This window comes from Cyprinodon variegatus, unplaced genomic scaffold (assembly GCF_000732505.1).
Source record: "Cyprinodon variegatus isolate N-32 unplaced genomic scaffold, C_variegatus-1.0 Scaffold128, whole genome shotgun sequence".
Classification (NCBI taxonomy): domain Eukaryota; kingdom Metazoa; phylum Chordata; class Actinopteri; order Cyprinodontiformes; family Cyprinodontidae; genus Cyprinodon; species Cyprinodon variegatus.
The window spans coordinates 880,065-900,300 of record NW_015150581.1 but is presented as its reverse complement, the minus strand read 5'-3'; the positions used below and the strand labels follow the sequence as shown (position 1 = coordinate 900,300).

The following is a 20,236-nucleotide window of genomic DNA, read 5'->3' as shown; positions in this document are numbered from 1 at the left end:
CAACTGGTTGAGCCCCAGAAAGCAACCAGATCCTACAAAAGCTTAGCATGCTGCTGAGAATTCAACTAAATATTCTGTTAAGTTTAATAAAGATGCTTTGCCTTAAAGGCTTTTATGTTTATAATCCTGCATCATATCTTATGAATGGTATTAGAAATGAATGACATGTGTTTTCTCAATAGAATAAGAAATAAAAATAATGGAGACACTTATACAGAAATAGAATTGATGAAATACTTTGATATTTTGGGTTTTTCAAGATAAAACAACAGTGGGAGAGAGAACAGCAGGTAATATTGTTTTGTTACGATGGGATAGTCATCTTTAGCTAATTTCCCCTCATTAGCTAAATTAGCTGCACTGGTTTCACTACTTGTTGAGACACATACAAATCCAAAAAAAAATGACATGTTCAATTGTTAACCTTTACCATATAATTTAGCCTTATTAATAATTAAAAAAAAGACTTCAAAGGCCTTGAGTTTTAAAGTTTCTGACTTCAGACTTGACATGAGTTACCTGTGTTTACTTGAGAGTTGAACTGGGATTTGATGATAAAGACTTGAGACTTGCATATCAATGCGTATCCCGAATATGCCAATTTCTCTGTTTTGCAAGGATCTTGGAATTAATTTTTCCCAGCAAATGATTAATTATACACTGAAGTTAAATTATTTAAAAGACAACCTAAGACTTTTAGTCAGTATGTAAAAACATAAAAATAAAAATTCAAATCCATCATTGACATGAGACCCATTGTACACAGGGAATGACATAACATCACTAGTCAAACATAGAATGACCTTTTCTACATTGATTTGAAAGGTGATCTAATTTTCCATTAAAGTTCTGGCTCCTTATCAGAGTTAATTATAATCAGATCAACATGCTTTAGTTATTAACAAATCTGATCAATTACATGCTAGGAAATACTTTTGAGCTTCTTTAGGGTGTTTGGTTACCCTAAAATTGCAAAAGTGGCGCCAAACACAACCAAACAACACATCTACAGCCTTTTTAAAAATAATAACACACATTCAAGTGATTTGTGATGTATCACAATAGGTTGTTTTTTTTATAAATACATAAGCTAAAAGAGGGGATTAGATTTTAAAGGGGATTACATTTTACATGTGGGCTTTTTATTTGTACATCCAACAACAGGGCTCTAACAAAAATAGTTCATGCACTTTGGGATATACACATTTTAAGCTCACTGGAAGTCAAACATTTCAATTTAACCTGCAGCTGCTGATGGCATGGAAACTGAGCAGAGGATGTGTATTATTGCTACTGATCCAGTCAAACTTATAGACCTATGGTCTTAATTTTCTCCCCTTCTCACAGTAAGGTGCCTTTTCTCCATCCTCTTAATTTTCCATCCTTTTTCTTTCCCACTGTAATTGATCATTATGACTACCGTCTACGGTGGAATAGAGAAAAATAAGTAGAAGCATAAACACTAACCATAAACTAGCTCAACTTGAGAACATTAAGAGCACTGACTGACCTTTTAAATTGTATAATCTTGAAAAGGCTAATTTAAAATTAGAATTCGCTTACAAAAAAACAGCCATTCAAAGAACAACACATGAATAAATATAAATCACTTGAAACAAGGTCAATTTCAAAAAGGCTTACCCCAGGGGGTAACCAGCTTTCGTTACACCAACTTTTTTAACCCAATTACAAAACACAAGGAGACAAGCTTTAAAAAATCCTAAATCAAATTAACTTGGGTTGTTTTTTATTTTTCGTAACTTTTTAAAACTGTCAAACAGTGCATTTTATTCCAAAACCAATACCCAGTTGCTCCTGCTTTAAAAGTGCCTGTGGATGTTCATTAAAATTACATTTGTTAACCTTCAGTATTTCATGGTGTTATAAAATCCATCCTAGTAGGGATTTGCTTCATTAAAAAAGGATGATTAAATTGTTCTATTGCTTAAGATAACAACACATTTTTATAAGATATCAACAAATTTATTCTTACCTCAAGCAAGTTTAGATTTGCTATTATTTGTGTTCAACCAAGCAGTTTCATTCTTATTGGAAATGAAACAGGCATCTGTTGATAGGTTATACATCGATGCATCTTTATCCATTATGACAAAGAAAAATCTGTTTTACTTTACATCAGGGGGGCCCAATGACGGTGCCTGTAGGCACCAATGCTCCCTCAAGGACCAAACTGCGTGCTCTCAAGCCTCTCCTATATATCCCACATCTCACCAGTGATGTGAGAGCCTAAAATTTAACTATATTTTGTTGCCTTCTTTCAAGCAAATTTGCATTTATTGACATTTAAAGAGGACAATATATAAAATAAACTTTAATAATATGTTTGTTTAAGGCTGTCTCTTCCAGTTCGTAGGTCAGTATTGGTAGTTTATAGTCATATGACTAATTGGCCAAAAAACCTTGTTGTTGATGTCGACAGTGCAACGAAAATTAGGGAAGTAAACAATGGAGAGCAACATGGAGAAGAGCCAGAATGTAGTCAGTATTCTTTATTACTTTGCTTTTCATCTGTTTAACTCCCTCCTACCATTGCTGCGCTATGTTTATCGAATGTAAAAAGAGTTGTTTAGGCTTGTTAGATCAGAAGTTACTGGCACAGTGTGTTGACCTCCATCTGTTGCATTCAGTGGTGTCACGTATTTTAGGTCTGGTGTTCAACCGGCATGCTGATCAGAGCCAAGGCGATTTTAACGTGGGTCGCTTGGTGAGTCAGTTGACCAGGATAGACATGTCAGTTCCCACTGCCACTAAGAGCTGATTGTTCCCGGATTTAAATGGGTTTTACGGCAAGAGTGAAAGGGCTTTTCAGAGTCAAAGAGGTTATGAATCCCTGCTTTACACTGTAGCCATAAAAAAGTCAGATTTCAGCCATTTCCAAGTTTCCATTAAAATTGTAAGGATTTTTTTTCTTCTCTTTGAAGTCAGTGGCTTCTTTTTGATTGCCCTGATCATTACTGCCCTCCACAGACTCTACTACTCTACTACTAGCTCTACTAAACTGTACAGTTGATGTGGACTTGTTTTTATCCAATTTAAATGCATTTACCAATTTTTATTAACTTTCATAAATGAGAATATCATGATTTATTTTTTAACTACACATTATAAGAACATTAATTCATTTTTTGTCAGTCTCTAAGCAAATTGGCACTGCCCAGGGTTGAGCTGCTTACCTCAGTTCTCCTAAACTATATAAACTCCAAGGCTTAGCTAATAACGACAAAATCTGATGCATTAATACCCTTGTAACCCGAAGAGGGCTCTAAACAAACAGCTTCACAAGCAAAAGCAGGATTTATACAAATGTGTGGTAAATTTCCAAAATAATGCATTTATACATCTATACAGCTTATCGGCAAAAATGGTAACAAAGATGCGAGTAGTCCTTAAAAATAAATTTTCCAGGTGTTTGATATGTTTGTCTTACCTGTATGTTAGCTTAGTGACTGTAAGTCAGACCTATGGGGGGAGAGTAATTCTGCATGACCTTTGTGTTTCTAAATGGGTGCACTAGTTAGAGTTGAAATGGGCTCAAGAGACTGCAAGCCTAAAAATGGAGAAGTGGGTACAAGATATGAAGGTATAAAAATATAATTCCAGCACAGTAAAAATATTTAAGGAGTTCTGCTGAGTAAACCTATCTAAGATTTATAATTTACAATAATCTATTGCTCTTTGATTAACTTCATACTGTATATTAGCTTTTCACTTATTACCAAAGCCTCTCTTATAAGTTAAATATGGATAATGGACATCCACAAAAATCCTGGGCTATAGGATGTGGATGTGAAATATTTGATTTGCATCCTGAAAACTAAAAATGTCTATGTCGGGGGAACACCCCAGACTTTTAGATATATTCTTAAAGAAAGTTCTGGTCAGTTTTTATGGCATCTACTTGTACAGAGTTAATGGCACTACAGAAAAGAGTTTTTGCAATGTTGGAACTGGACTTTTCAATGGCATGTCTCTATGGCAGTTGTCAGAGTAGCATCCATTATATTAGAACTTTTTCAACAAATCAATGTATTTTAAATACATAAAAAGCATATATCTTAAAGCTATTGTTCATGAAGCCCCATGTCCACAGAACAGGTATAACCTCTAAAGGCTCTAGCATTTAATGCTGAAGAAAGCACTTAAAAATGTGGGAGACTGGAAACAGAGTGGGAGACTAACTAACTTACTTTCTACCCCATATTTTCCTTCCCTCCCTTTGGGCTAACAACATGCATATAACAACAAAAAGATAAGATCCTCCTAACAAATGAAATTTTTCTGGAAGACAATTTGTCCCCTGTTTTCCCAGAGGCATTTTACAGTTGGTAACAAGAGACCAGCAGGACCATTAATTACAATAATGGACCTGGCATAAAAGACACACTGATGTAAAAATGGATATCTGGCTTATGTCTGCCTGTCTCAGTCAGAATGACTGAAACACAGCTGTACAGCACGCAGCTTTAATAATACAGCACCCTTAACATAGACACAGCAGACATAAAGACTGAGGACGCACTTTTCTATCTGTGTGGCTTGCAGTGCTAATAGGTACTTTTTTATCCACTAAAATCTATGTACAAATATTTTTTTATGCGCACATATTCACAGCCTTCTGAAATTAGCCGGCCTCCACTATTCATGTTACTTTTTGTTCCTTCACAACAGCTGTGGGATATGTACATTTTGAGCTCACTATTCTCTCAGCTCTGAAGTATGTAAGTTGTATTACCATAGGCTCCATCCTTTAAACTGCTCTGCTTTTAACACCAGCAGTCTAGAAGTCCTGGAACAGAAGTTAATAGGGATGTCCTGATATAGGTCTGACATAACCTAAAAAATGAGTAGCAGAATTTATCTTCCGGCATATAAAATTTTAGATATAAGCAAGCTGATAGAAACACGGCTCTTCTATTTGCTGCTGTTCTCATAAAAGTATGTATGATTCATGCTGATAACATATCTGGTCAATATTGCCATCAACCAATAATTAAACAGACATTTTATAATTTTTTACTGCAAAACATCTTTAAAGCTGCAATGTGTAATTTTTAGCAACATCTAAAGGTCAGATTGCAGACTGCAGCACTGAAATATAGCTTTACCTATATTGTCAAGTGATGACGAGGTTTATTTACATTAGATTGCATCATCAAATCCATAAATTCGTCAACAGTGTTATCTCAATTGACAAATATAAAAATTAGGAGATGAGAAAGTTTCATGAATTGGCAACTGTTTCAGTGAAGGAAGCTGCAGAGACAAGCTTTTGTAATCAAAATGTAAGACAGAGAAAATAGTGTTGACAAAGGAAAAAGCGGAGAATGCTTTTAAGAGGTTTGTATGTGGCTTTTAAAAAAAGCTGTTTAATTTAGGTCTAGAGGGACTGTTTCGGATCCTACCTCCAGTATAGACATGGACCAGCTGATGCCTTACCCAGCTCAGACGCTCCGTCCGCCCACAAGCTTCTATGTTCCTTAGCCGACATCCGGCGCAAACAATTACCCTAGAGCCTAGCTTTGGCCTGCCGTCGTCTCTACCAGCTCTGTCTCCCTGGTGGGCTTCTTCAGTGTCTCTTCACAGTAAGCCGCAGCCACTCTACCCTCCCAGCGGACATACCCCAGAGCTAATGGCTCGGTTTGAATGCCCAGTCCGGTCCAGAGAAACTGCCTGCTTTGTAATTCTTGTAGAAGTAAGCCCAACTGTAGGCTAAACAGCTAAACTGGTGTTTTACATCTACCTCTATTCATGTTCTTGGGCCAGTGAACCAATGGGCTGGTCTTTATGTCAATTTCGGGGCGCGACAAAAGTACAGGAAAAGAACCAAATAAGGCAACATCCCCGAATTGACATCAATTCTTTTGAATTCGCCCATTTTATGGTGGAGGTTTAGAATTGTGGGATTTGCAGATAAAGGAGGTGTCGAAGGGGTTTGAACTTCTTTGTACGTCCATTTCACCCACTGAACTATCGTTATTCATCTATGACAATGTAAACTCGGTTTTGCATTCTATGAACCCTTTAAGTACATGATTTATATTCCAGGGCATGTGCATATCAGACACATGAACAGGGGACACCTTCATTTCTTCAATTTATATGTACATAATTTATCAAGAACATTTATTCCTACACAACAATACACTGCTTTATGTTACGCCATTAGGAGTCAACTAATGAGTGAGTCACTAAATAGATTGGAATTACGTCATGTCACTCACAGGAGCTGCTGCTAGCTGTGCCTGAAGCAGAGCCAGTAGATCAGGTTGGTGGAACCAAAGAGAAACTTGTCCACATCAGGGGATAGAAGATGGATGGTATTTAATAACCCAACCTTTTAAATTATGCAAAACCATAAAACAGCTGAGTTACAAAAGATGGATACACCTTAAGCGCAATAGATGGTGCAACATCTTCTGAATAAGTGCAACTTCATTTTCACATAAGTAAAAGTGCTTTTTAAACTTAAAGTGGCCTAACTATGTGTGCTTTTTTCCTTTCAACAAAAGGCCTGGTTTAACACACAGTCAAACAACAAAAGTTTATAAGAAATGAGAAAGCAATAACAGAATATGTGACATGAAAGTAAAAATGGCTTTATCCACAGCAAGTTACACAGACTCAAAATACTCTCCAACAGTTAAGTGAGAAATTTTTTTTTTACTTTAAGTATTCTATGTACAAAAGCCCTCAAGGATTTTCAGCTAAATGCATAATTGTCAGAAGAAAACAGCAGCGCACTGATAGATGTGTTTCTTTCACTGGAGAAAACTGTTGTGTGTTTCTTTTACTGAAAAAGCTTATTTAAAGCCTTTGTGTCCTCCCTTTTAGAAAAATGATCCACCCTTGCCTTCAGGAATTATGACAAAACTCTGCAACAAACTACCTCGGTTTACTTGGAAAGGGTTAAAAAAAATAAATCAAAGTAAAATGTTCAAAAACGTTTTTAAAGCAATAATGCAGTTCAAGCCAGATATTTACATGCTCTATAAAAATGTATATTATCCTTTTTTTATGTTTGAATAGGTTACACATCTTTGCAATGTTTTAGTACAACAAATATTGAGGAATCACTTGATATCAAATGGCTATTCGTACCCATTCACCTGGTTGTTGACCAACCTGCTGCCTTTCCCTTTTTATTACTCTTCTTTCGTTCTTTCTCTCCTTCTCAGTCCTCGCACCTGAACAACATGAAGTTTGTTAAATATAGCAGTTTTAACACATTCTGGTCAGTATCAGAATGATGACATCCTGTCAGGGCTCAGAACAGAGGACCCAGTATTCAAGGCAAGACAGACTTTGGGATTACTTCAAAAAGCTTTTATTTAAAGATGGAATTGTGGTAACACTGGCTAAGTTGTCTGAGGCAGGAACCTCTGCAGGAGATAAACACAAGTTAGTTGCCACGATAATGTGACAGAGGATGATTATGAACATGAGTCACTAACCCAGTTTAACAGTACAGTCCATACCCAGAGAACAAGGTTGGATCCAGCTGGTGGGCTGCGAACAAGGTGCGGCGGACGCTGCCCAGAGTTTCCCAGACCCTGCAGCCCCACAAGTCCAAAGAGGTTTCAGAGGGAAGTCCTAGTCGGTCAGAAACAGCTCCAAGTTCATTAAGCAGGCAGAATCCAGCAGGAGTCCAAAAACAGGTCAGGCAAACAGATCAGATAGGAACAGACAGGCTCAGTGGTTGAGATGCAGAACAGGTCAGGTCAGGATCAGGTAATCAGAAACACTCAGGTAACATTGAATCACTTTCACCACTGGCTCAAGAATAAACTTGCCTGATGACTGAAACCAGGCAGGTTAAAACTGATCCGACAGGATCAGGTAGGCTCAGTGATTAAGAGGCAGAACAGGTCAGGATCAGGTAATTGGAAACACTCAGGAAACACCGGCACATTCTCCCTCTGGCTCGAGAGAATAATCTGGCCCTGATGAGTGGTAGCAGGCAGCTACCACATTCAAACACAAAGGAAACATAAAACATCTATGGTTTCAAAACTAAAGCAGTAAAACCACCATAAAAACTATCATTTTAATGGATTGGACACTGTATCTAATGTTATTTTAAGGATACCTTGTAATTCAAAAAAATATAATTAAAGCCTCCTCAGTGTCATACAAAATAACAAGTTAAAGAACAACACAAAATGTGGTCTCTCTATTGACTGAGAAGTTATTAAACATGCTTTGCCTTTATTGTATCTAAAATAATAGTTTGAACAAGTGTCAGTGGTTGTAAAATTTAAATAAGAAATAAATTAATAATCTGTAATTATATGTATTGTTATATGTATGTATTATATTGTATTGTTATATGTATGATGCTATTTCCCTATCAGAAAATCAATCTGTAGATTTAAGAACAGTGTTTTTCCCCCTCTAATTCATCTATCAGTGCTAAATTTGACTTAGTTAAACTGATGATTGCCAGAAAATAAAATAAACAAAAACTTTGCATTTTTGACATTATCTGTTATATAATAAAAACTCCTACACAGTTGCAAACCACAGTAAGTTTTACCTGTAGTAATTTAGACTAACTATAATGTGTACAAGCCTCCAAACAGAAGCTAAAGCTACTAAAATTCATCAACCTGCTGTCTTTTAGCCACTGAAGAAGTTGCCTTTCAAGGTGGCAATATCTCTCTGCTTCTTGTCCAGCAGACCCTATAGAGGTTGTGGCACTCTTCCTCTGCTGAATTCACCAAAAACTCATCATACACCTCACAAAATCACAGTGTTCACCTCACTCCACCCTGCAGCACTCCAAAGCCACCCTCTTCATAGGGATATCATGTTAATAGTTTGCTCCAGACGCAAAATTCAGGTTTGGTGTGATGCACCTTGAGGAGGCATTATAGCAGAACATTTGCATTCAAAGCTGCTGGCCATCAGCTGAAAAGCTAAAGGTAGCCATTTGGCTGGTCATTTATTTGAAACATGCTCTGGTGTTTTAGATGAGATATTAATTCTCTCAGCAAATAAAAAAGTTTTTGGAAGTGGAGGTGAAAATTAAATCTAACAGCTTCAGCACAAATATAGGGTGCAGATTTAGCTTGAAAAAGAAAACGAAAGTGACCTCAAAATTCTATATCTAGAATTACAAGTCAAAAAATAAGCTATCTAATAGAGAATTCCCTTCTTTTTTGCACTGATCCTTCCATTTATCCATCTAACTATTTGGAGACAATTATGCATCTTAGATAAATTATGATTGACTTTCTCAAGAAAGGGATTGACTCGCCATGCTTACAAAGACTTACAGATAAAATAAACAAGCATGGTTCTAGTGTCAACATGAATCCCTGCATGACACTACACAGTGGCCATCTGAGGGCATGCATAAAACATGGTTTGATCATCAAATGTCATACTGGATAAAAGTGTCTCCCAGAATCCCACTGAGGTAACTAGATGGACTGCTTCAGCACACTAAAGTTCTCCTCTATTTCCCAATTCAATAACATGGATTTATGTGTACATACCACTAAATCCAGAATATGGCTTGTTTATAAAGACAAAGAGAGTAGTATATATTTGATTATGTCTAGATAGACCTCGACAAGAATTGCATTTTTGTAAAGCAAGAACTTGAAGTAAAATAATTGAAATAAATATACATATTTTTATGCATTTCTAACATGCATCAGAAACAGCTCTTTGCCCCTTCTGTTTTAAATCATTGGAAAAATGAACCAAAAGTTATATTATATAACACTATGGTTTTAAAATAATGAAACCCTGCAGGCAACGAAATCTGCTGAAAGAAACGTAACTATGAATTTGCAATAACTGGCCTGATTTTAATCATCCCTTTGTTTTTTCTGTCAGATTAAAATGCAGCCATTATTTTCACCTTAAGAAACCTCAGTTTTAGGTTGTTTGTTAAAGTACTTTAGATCATTGTACTGTTGCTTGTTGCAGTTCATTCTAATAAAGGTATAAATGTTTTGAACATGCAGTAATTGTCATGGTTTTGGTTATGTTATGCTTTACTTTGCTCCTTGTTTTCTAGTTTTTATTGGTTTTATTCCTATTTTGTTGTAATTTCTAGATTTATGTTAGTTCTCATGTTGTCCTCTGTTGCCCTCTTGTGTGTGTGTGTGTTCCTTTCCCCTTGGCTCCCTCGTTGTCTCCTCACACCTGCTCCTTGTAAGCTCGTTAGCCCTCCCTTTGTCTCTGTCAGCTATTTATGCTCTCCCTCTGCTCTCACTCTTTGTTGGTTCCTTGTTGTTGCTGGTCCTGTCGTCGCTGTAGTCGTCTCTCCCTGGCTCCTTCTACGTGTCTTCCCTTGATGTCTCCATGGTTCTGGTCTGTTACATTTTTAGTTGGATTTTGGACTGCCTTTGTTAACTATTTTTATTAAAACTGCAAGTATTCACCTCTGCCTCTGCATTTGGGTCCTCCAAACCACAACCAACCCTGACAGTAGTAAGCTAAGAACAGCACGTCTATGGCCAGACGATTTATTTGCTAACAGCTTGCTATACCTCCAATGTCATTCTATATATTACAGAACAGAAGAATGACATGATGTTCTTTATATTAAAAAATTCTGTCACATAACTTTTTTTTTATTTATCACATTGTGAATATATGACACCTGTCTTGCATACATCTGATACCAGAAAATATGCAAGGGCTATTGAACAGCATATATCTAATGGAGTAACTTAAATTTCAGCTGTAACAATTGCAAATGTTTTATCCATATTCCTGCTTTCAGGGTTCCAGCTAAAATGCAAAAAAAAAAAACAACATAATCTTCCAAGCAAGTGTAATGTGATAATTGTGTAACAATATGTAACAATGCATTAAGCAAACTGGAATCACTACCTCTGTGTGACAGCCTGAGCAATGAGTATATATCTTGGGCGTTGTTAAACTGCTGTTTGCATTTAGAAAGCACTTGTATCCAGGGACAACCAACTAAGATGACAGATTGGACACCTTAGTCTTTCCAGAGGCACATAAAGCCAGTTTAGAATGATGATTTATCATCAAGATTTGTTTCAGGATAGTCTTTATGTACAGAAAAACTGTTGCTTAAACTCACAATAACATCTTTAAGTCTGTTGAGATGCAGGATAAAACATATTTCCTTTTCTATCATTTCAAAGGATTTTTCTTCACCATAAAGAACAAATTATTTCCATTTATTGGTTCAAAGGATGCTACATCCCACATAGACTGACCTCATTGACAAAAAGACAACAGAGGTAGCTATGATAAATTACATTGTCACCTTGTCTGCTGCTGTACAGTAGTCCTGCATATATGTTCACAAGGATAATATACTTGTGACTCACTCTTTGTGCTCCTACTTGTCTTTTTTATATTAATCCTAGCAGAGCTTCGCACAACCATTATTCCTAGACTGTAAACCTCCCAATAAATGTAAATTTTGGCAAAAAGTTGATAGCTATGGAGCAAAAATGAACTACAGATATTTTCAGTTTCTGACTCTTATTTTACATGTCATACACACCAAAGGCTAACAAAATACCTATTAGAGTTCCTGTGATGCACAGTGTACACCATGTGTACACAATATAATCTTGACTCCTTTAAGAGAAAAAATAAATGCTTTGGATCTGAATAGATTGGAAAATAGACAGGAGGCTGAGACATAGAAGGGGTTGGAGCGTGAGCTAGTGTTGCTCACGTCACTTCACAACTCAGCATCTCTGTGAGGAGGCTGACGTCTCTCCCTGTAAGTAACACTGCCTCATCCGCAGGCTTGCTCTCATGGCAACAACTCAACATCATCTAAAAGCTCACCAGTCAGCCATTTAAGCATAACATTTGCCTGAGGGTAAGATGCAAAAGCACAAACACACATGCATTACTGTGCTGTCAGCTGCCACTGCTATGATTAATTAATATCTAGCTGTGCCTGCATCACGGAAGCAGAAATGAGAAGCAATAAATCTGTTATTTTCACAAGAAGGGGGTGCAATTGGGCACTTAAAGGGAAAAAATTGTAGTAACTGCTCATGGACACACAGAGGCGCTATACAACAGCAAGAAATGTAGATTCTCTACCATATATAGCTAACAACAAAAGATGGAAATGGGAGCATTTTAATTTTACAGCAAACACAGCTGAAGCTGGGAGGAGAAATTAGTTTTTTTTTTTATTATTTTTCTATTGTTTTTCTCAGTAGAAATCTGTATCATAACATCTTACATTTTGAAGACCCTTAAGAGTAACAGTACCATATAATAACTTATTGATATTGTAACATCATAGGAAGTTAAAGTTCTATTGTTTTGGTCCACTTTGGGAGTGAAAACACATAGACATGCTTTCATCACATTAAAAGACTTTCTACATTGGTGAAAAATGAGAATGTACCCATGGATACAGTAACAATTATGCAAGACAAATTGATCATTTGGGGTTTCTCTTTGTTATTGATTCACAGACTGTGTTAAGTTCTGTGATTGTGTAAGACACAGCAACCAAATAGTTGGGGTGTTGTAGCAGACAAATCACAAATTCTACGAACACCTAGTAATTGGGTATTTTTCATATAAAAGCAACAACCACTTATCAGTATTCTTTGAGTAGCAATATTAAAGCAAATAAAGTGAAAAGAAAATCTCAATTACAACATCATATGAGTGGTAAAGAAATGTTTGCATGAATTTCCTCTCATCCATTGTTGATCAAATGTTGCAATTGTTGCAAAAAAAAAAAAAAGAAGATGATGGGATCATACAAATGAAATGAATATGAATATGTGATTTTTGTTTCCTCACATGGATGGAGGAACGACTGCTGCATGGTTAATCTTGAATTCTATATCAAGATATTAAGGACTGATATGATGAGTGGTCAATGCAACAAACCACGATTTGAGAAACCATAAAGAACTGCTAAATGCCCGGCTGTAATCTCTACACAGTAACAAGTAGCACACTCTGAGATGGAGAAAGTAATAGGTGCTTGCCTCTGAAGGATAATGTCACAAATACTTCGCAGTAGTAAAAGCTGCTCTTAATGCTGCTCGGAGGAAGGTTAAGAAGGAAAAGGGAGACAACTGCCAGACATGCAACCACACTGTGCTGCAACTTCATATTTGCAAATATTTTTGGACACTTCCGAGTATTTGTTGTAGGTCATCTTTTGTCTTGAGGTGTAAAATGTGTTGTTTTTATTTATTTATTTATTTTGTTTTTTTTACAATTTACTACAAAGTACGAAGCCTTTGTTGAAGATTTTAACCAAGATTTGTGTATCACTTATTATTTAGGATAACTTAATTCAATATGAGTTGATATTTGAGCAAAACTTCTTATTTCACATAGGTATTGTTAATATCTGGTTCATGGTGGACTATATTTCTAGATATTTCAATAGAAGGGACTATACATCCAATAAAGATTAAACAGTAGACTATGAAGGTGTATTGCTCTCACTTGAGCAAATACATTTTTGCTAATTATATTGTATAAATGTGATAATTATATTATATATACCGTACATGATATAACAGCCTTCTTTATATCACTCTTTTAACTTTAATGCTGATGTGAAATATTCTCTGCAATTGAAGTGAACTGAAAAGACTCAATTTCTATGTTTGCATTGCTTTAGATATTACTATTTATAAATACATATGAGCAGGTTTCTCATTTAACAGTAGAGATTACCATTATGGTGGACTTCAAAGTGACTGGGGTAGGTATAGATGTTTGAACTGAGATTATAGTGAACAATAGGTGGCAGCAAAACAACAGTTAATGTTGTTTCTCTCTAGTGTTTCAAGGACTCGGAGATTACTTCTGAAACTACTGACATCAGTAACATTACTACATGTTGCGATCAGAGCTGTAAATAAAACAGCTTGAAATAAGATGATTTATTTCACACTGGATACATTAGATATCTTCAAAGCTTGTTTCCTCGGTTCCAGTCAGTCCCCTAGCATCTCTCCCTCACCTGGCTCTAGATGCATGCCCACCGCAGCTTCTTTGCCATCTTCCTCAACCACTTCCCCATCTAATAACCCCAATGACGGCAGTATGAGCAAATTGAAAAGCTTGTTGGGTGGGGAAGGTTGATGACCTGCCAAACCAAGCGGCCTGTACCTCAAGATGGCTTGAAGTAAAAATATGCTACTTCACAAAATGCTCTCAAAGAACCATCTTTCCACTGCCTCATCAATACCATCCCATAGGTTTTTTTTTGTTGTTGTTGTCTTTTCCTTTTCTTTAAACAGAGATCTCCTAATATTTTTGTGTAAATCTAAATCCTGTTTCTGTTCTGGTTTAAGAGCTTGCTGCGCAGGCTGGTCATGACATGGGGCTTTGCATTGTAGCAGCACTGGCCGTTTTTTGTAGTTTTTTTTGTTTTGTTTTTTTACTTTTATTAATCTGAACCAGTCAAATGTGGGACATTGTTTCAATTCATCAGGCACAAAAACAGAGGAAACAAAAGAAAATCTGCGCAGATCAGGATCTGCTGCTCTATGGGCCATAGGCGCAGGTCGGTCATACTTGCTGAGTTGTGAAAAATAAGGACTTCTTCCAATAGGTGTATCGGACCATTGGGTCTTGCCTTGTATTTTAAACCTGTTGAATGAACCTTGTTTTGAAAATTCTGTTTCTTTAACATTCAGTTAATGATTTTTAAGGATAATAAAATATATATATATATAATTGAAATTAATAACAGATGGCTAAAGAATAAGGCAGTTAGATTGTAATGCATTTAGTATGCAGTATTGCAGTATTGTATTAAATTAAAACATCTGTACCACTGACTTCCACATCTAAAGCATAAATTGGATGTTGCCATGAAGAAAAGTAGCTACAGCTACTGAACTTGAACTTTAAATTCATACAATCAAAAAAAAAAGAAGTATATTTATTAATTTGTTCTTTATGCACAACCAAAAATTGCTATTACATATAACTTCCATGGTTACCTGTGTTTGATGTTGTTGTTTTTTTCTCACATCAGTATTTTTTCTGGGCACAGCTGGATCGCCATGTCTCTCCAGATTCATGCTCTAAAGGCACACCTGCTGCTCAAAGGGCAACTTAGCACTAATCCGCATTGATGTGATAGGGAATCAGCAGCCTTTTCTGTTGGAAACTAACAGCATCAAAGTCGCTGTGCTGCAAACACAGTAATAACACTTTGCAGTGATTGTGATTTATAAAGGGAGTTTGTAATTTTCCTTTGATGGCCCTTTCATCGCAAGTCTACATTTAGAGCAGATGTTTACAAAAAGGGAAATATGAAAACATGATTACTTTAGCATTAATCTTACTTGCACTGAGAAGTGAACTATACAAATGTCTAGTATCTTCCATATTAAACCTTCTTTTAAACAGTTTTTTTGTTACAAAAAGAAAAGACTATAGCGTTTAATTAGCACCTAGTCATTCTCAGTAGATGTCAGAAACTAAAAGTTTTAATTGAGATTAGGAAGGATATTTTCCTTACTGAATTAGTAAATAGAAGTATATCACCATACAAACACCCACTAACCCTTCAATAGTGTCTCTAACTCTTAAGCACCAAGAAAAGTGACCAGGTTGACATCTGCGTCTAAAATACATGAATCCACTGTAAACGGTAAAATAATCAATTTATGTTTTATTTACTGTAGGTATATTTCAGTGCAGTTAAAATTACTGCAACATTTGGTTTTAATATGAATTTGCGTTATAAAAAACAAAACATAATGTATTCAGTAATGCAAGAGGACATTCTTGAACACATGCATTGCTTGTGAATACAAACCAAAGTAGTTTGTGTTTTTTTTTAAGTGAAATGATGACATTGTTTCAGTTGTTTAAAGGTACCAAAAATGATTAATGACTCAAGAACGGTGTGATTTTACTCTGCTCAGGCCTTTCTCATAATTGAGTGTGAACGAATACATAAAATTGCTTACTAGTTGTGGCATTTGATATAACTGGCCTTTGCCTTTGATGCATTTATGTGGTAATTTGAGGGGTGTCTAAACCAGTTTTATTTGTGTTTATAATGGTTTACTTTGGCCATTGACTGTCCTTCCCTTCTACTTCACTCCTCCAGTGCTATCAATCACTCGGTCATTGATCTGCTTATTGCAGGTCATCTTTCTTTATTACACATAGCTGCTGTCATATGGGGATTCATGATGCCGGCATTTATTTCATCACAGAGAATTGTATGATACAAACAAGGTCTAAAAATACAAAAATCCCCTTTACAGAGTTTTCATAAAAGTATTCTTTTTGTTTATTATATTATAATTTAGAAAAAGAAACAGGAAAAAACGTAGCTATTGTAGCATATTATTGTTATCATCAATCTGTTTGTTAATTTGTTGTTATTATTTCTGAAATAATGAAGCAAAATTATGTTCTATTCCAGTTTTCGGGGGGAAATGTGGTCTGATAGGAGACCATCTTTATGTTAATGGAATAAGGGTGTTCAGAGGTTACTGCTACTCAGAGACCCAGAGGAGCAGTCTGTGGGAGTGGGTTTCAAACTCACAACCTCAGGATTGCAAGCTCTATGCCCTAACCACTAGCCTGCCACTCCCCTTTGAACTATTAACTAGTCTTATATAAAAGGGTAAACAAAATATGTCTCAATATGTTTATAATCAGGATAAATAACAGTTTTTGTTTTGTATTCTAATAAATTTTCCAGTTACTGCCTGTTATGTATGTGCGTCAAATCCACAGAAATTATGCAATATATTTTTGTGAATCACATACAGTCAAATTCTCAAATGAATGTCTATGAAAAAGTTTTCAACAGCAGACAGAGTAAACTGTCTTCCACTGTCTAGACATAGCTGTCATTTTAGCTACTTTCTGGCCAGACTGTTACAGCTGCAGAAAGAAATGTGTCAATCAGTTACCATACGCATTGCACTAATGCAAATCAGTTTTTTTATATCCAACACTTGTGGGTAGTGAATAAACAAGTCTGAGGAAGTAAATAAGTCTGAGGAAAAGAGACATCAGAGAGGCTAAGCTTGAATACCTAACTGTATCTCTTACAGGGTTTTTTTTTTTTCTTAAGATCCAGTAATGACAGGAATTTCTCTTACAGTATGGCAAGTCGGTATCTTACTCCCATTCAGAATATGTTTTGTCTTAATTAATTTCTGACCATTTTTACACAACATAAGGTTTTCTTTCAGTTGCCTTTGCAACATATGCTCCCCAGAGGTTTATCATCCTGTACTTTTCTTTGGCATTAAGCACCTTATGTTTAAAGAAACACTGTTAAATGTACCAAGGAAGGAAAATTACCGTAGTATATTTTTACCAGCCAGGAATGTAGACTAATTACAGTGAAGGGACAAAACAAAAATAAAAGTTGAAGTCTAACTTCTATTTCTCATTTTTGTTTATTTACAAGCTAGTATTAAAACTCTAATGGTGCAATCACACCAAAGGTGGTGACAACACCATCTGCAGTGGATTCACATAGAATCCCTATAGAAACCCATAGGTGAAGGGTGCTGTAAACAATCTGTTGAGGGTGGCTAATCACAGGATGTCTCTCGATGTTTACGTTATGAACTCTAGCTGTTAGGAACTGTTGCCCATACGGCACGTTTTTCCTGAGTGGCTTTGTCACAAATTTTCTGTGGCGCGGAAATTCTGTCTGCCCGTATGTAATTTGCGTTTGAAGACATGTCAAGCATAAACCATGCTTAACACAACTACTTGACACGGAGTTTTCAATGCACCAGTTCAAATTTCATATGACTAATTCCTTCAAAAACAAATAATTCAAAGGGCTTGTTTTATATTTTTGTAGTATTTCACCCAGACGCATAATAATTTAAACATATTTTATTTTGCAAATATACACAAGTGCCACCATGAAATAGTTCCTTTCATTGATGTGGTGATTTCGAGTAGCTGGAGTCCACTAAACTGGTAAAATATACTATAGATATGCAGACTGTGTATGTTTAATGGTTAAAATACAATATCAAACCATATGCACTATTGGAAAAGGTTTTGTTTTCATATGATAATGTGCTTTGAGATTATTTTTAGCAAAGAAGCAAAGTAAGGCTAAGCAATTAAAACATTTGTAATTCTATCACAGTATAGCAAAGTGCAATTTTTAAATTGCACAATCAATTATTCAATCAATTATAATTAGTTTGGATATGACATTTAACAAGAGTGATGTAGAACTGACTTTTTCACTCTTCCCCCTACCAGCACTAATACCCTTAAAGTGGGTTTACCATCACACAGAAGAGAAGAGAAAGTGGCAGAGGCAGATCCATGCATGCTAGTAGAAATAAGCAATTTTACACACAACAGTACATTTATTATCCTATGACAATGGACTCTGGGCAAGCAAGCTTTTAAGGTTCATGGTTAGTACAAAGGAAAATGGAAACATAAAATCACAAATTTTGATTTTTTTTTTTTGCCTAATCATTTACCCCTTGTTTGCTATGGAACTTAAGAGGTTCAGAGCCGTCCCTACAGTAAATGAGTCATGTGCTCCAGGGCGGTGGTTTATCTAACTTTTAGATAACAGCTAACTAAGCTAGAAGTTATTATGCAACAAAAGAGGTATGAAAATTACCAGATATGTTTTCAGCTCTCATGTGTAGAATCTAATCTAGAGGGGTGAATGCAGGCTTGTTTTTTTAATAGTAACTCAGTGCGTTTAGTGTTGCTTGTTGCTTTCTAAAGGTTTAGCAACCGCAGCGACTGAAAGCTACACACATCCTGCAAGTATTACTTGTGTTTTATATTATTGTAGAATTTATCTATATATTTTATATTACCAGTTAAAAAGTAGCTTATATTTATGAGTAAATGCTCACTTAAGATCAGTTTTTAATGTTTGATTGTAATGTTTTGAACAAAGGCTGGGTTATATATCAACACCTTTGCTATAAACACCTTTTATAGATGTTCGAGCTCAGCTTATTTTTCAGTGTATTCCTGTTTCTCTGACTGTGACTAACTGGATTTGCTCTCTTTCATCCTCTGACATGGGAGCTGACTTGGAGCTCATCTGTCTGGTTGTGTGTTTCCTGGACAGGGCCACCTGTGAAGCTGGTTGACAGGTGCCTTTTGTATCTTTCTTTCTTTTTCTATGTCTGCTTCTGTCTCCTTGAAAGCCAGTCGGCCTCAGCAGATGGCTGCTCACACTGAGCCTGGTTCTGCTGGAGGTTTCTTCCAGTTAAAAAGGAGTTTTTTCTGCGCCAGTGTCAATACAAGCATGCTTGGTGTCAGGTCAATGAGTCGATGCAATCAGCTGGTTTTCCTTAGAAAAATGTGAACAAATCTGACTGTATGATGTGGTTGAATTGTCTCTGTAAAGTGCCTTGAGATGACATGTGTTTTGAATTGGCCCTATATGTATAAACTGAATTGAATCGAATTATATCTATATAGGCTAATACAACATTTTCTCCCATTATTTTTATACTGCAATTTATTTTTACTATAATTTTTTATTCAGTGTTTACAGTGTGTAGTTTGCATACACCACAAAAACATTTTGCTTATAATATTGCTAATCCTAAACTGACACACTGAACAGGATAAGGTTAACTAAAGTGCCTCATGGAGTGAAACAATACGAGCAATGAATGACTACGCTCACTGGTTTTGACACCTTAAGTCATCTTTTTGGTAAACCACTTTGCTTAAAACATCTCAACAAACTTTAACTACATCGTCATCCTCTGTGACTCATTTTCAGAAACAGCCTACACAGGCGTCCAGATGGACAGTAGGTCCATATTTCATAAGCTTTTCGCTGATTCCAAATTAATGAAAAGTTCTTTGTCTGATCAAAATTAAATAGTAGCACCTACAGAATAACAACATTTTCATCAGGCAGCTGCTTAAATAAAAACATTTTCTAAATTCAGGGACAGCAACACAGGAATATTATTGAGAAATTGAATAAGTAAAAAAGGAAAAGCTACCAACAAACAAACAATGACTAATAGCCATCCTACACGGTGCAAAATGTCCAATGGCTGTTGACACAAAAAATTAGAACACAACAAAAAACAGGAGTCTGGTTGTTATTTTGGTTTCTAACAATGTTAGGTACTTTTTCATTTTATCATACTAACTGTATGTATGTATGTATGTATGTGTGTGTGTGTGTGTGTGTGTGTGTGTGTGTGTGTGTGTGTGTGTGTGTCTGTGTGTATGGATGGATGGATGGATGGAAGAATTACTCCTA

The 20,236-nt window shown here is 35.9% G+C and overlaps 1 protein-coding gene across 2 annotated transcripts in view; it reads right to left on the bottom strand.

Annotated features, from left to right (window-relative positions):
* The window catches only part of tub (tubby bipartite transcription factor), a 56,087-nt gene that overhangs the window by 30,853 nt on the left and 4,998 nt on the right, over nucleotides 1-20,236 (bottom strand). The gene's annotated exons all lie outside the window — the stretch shown is intronic.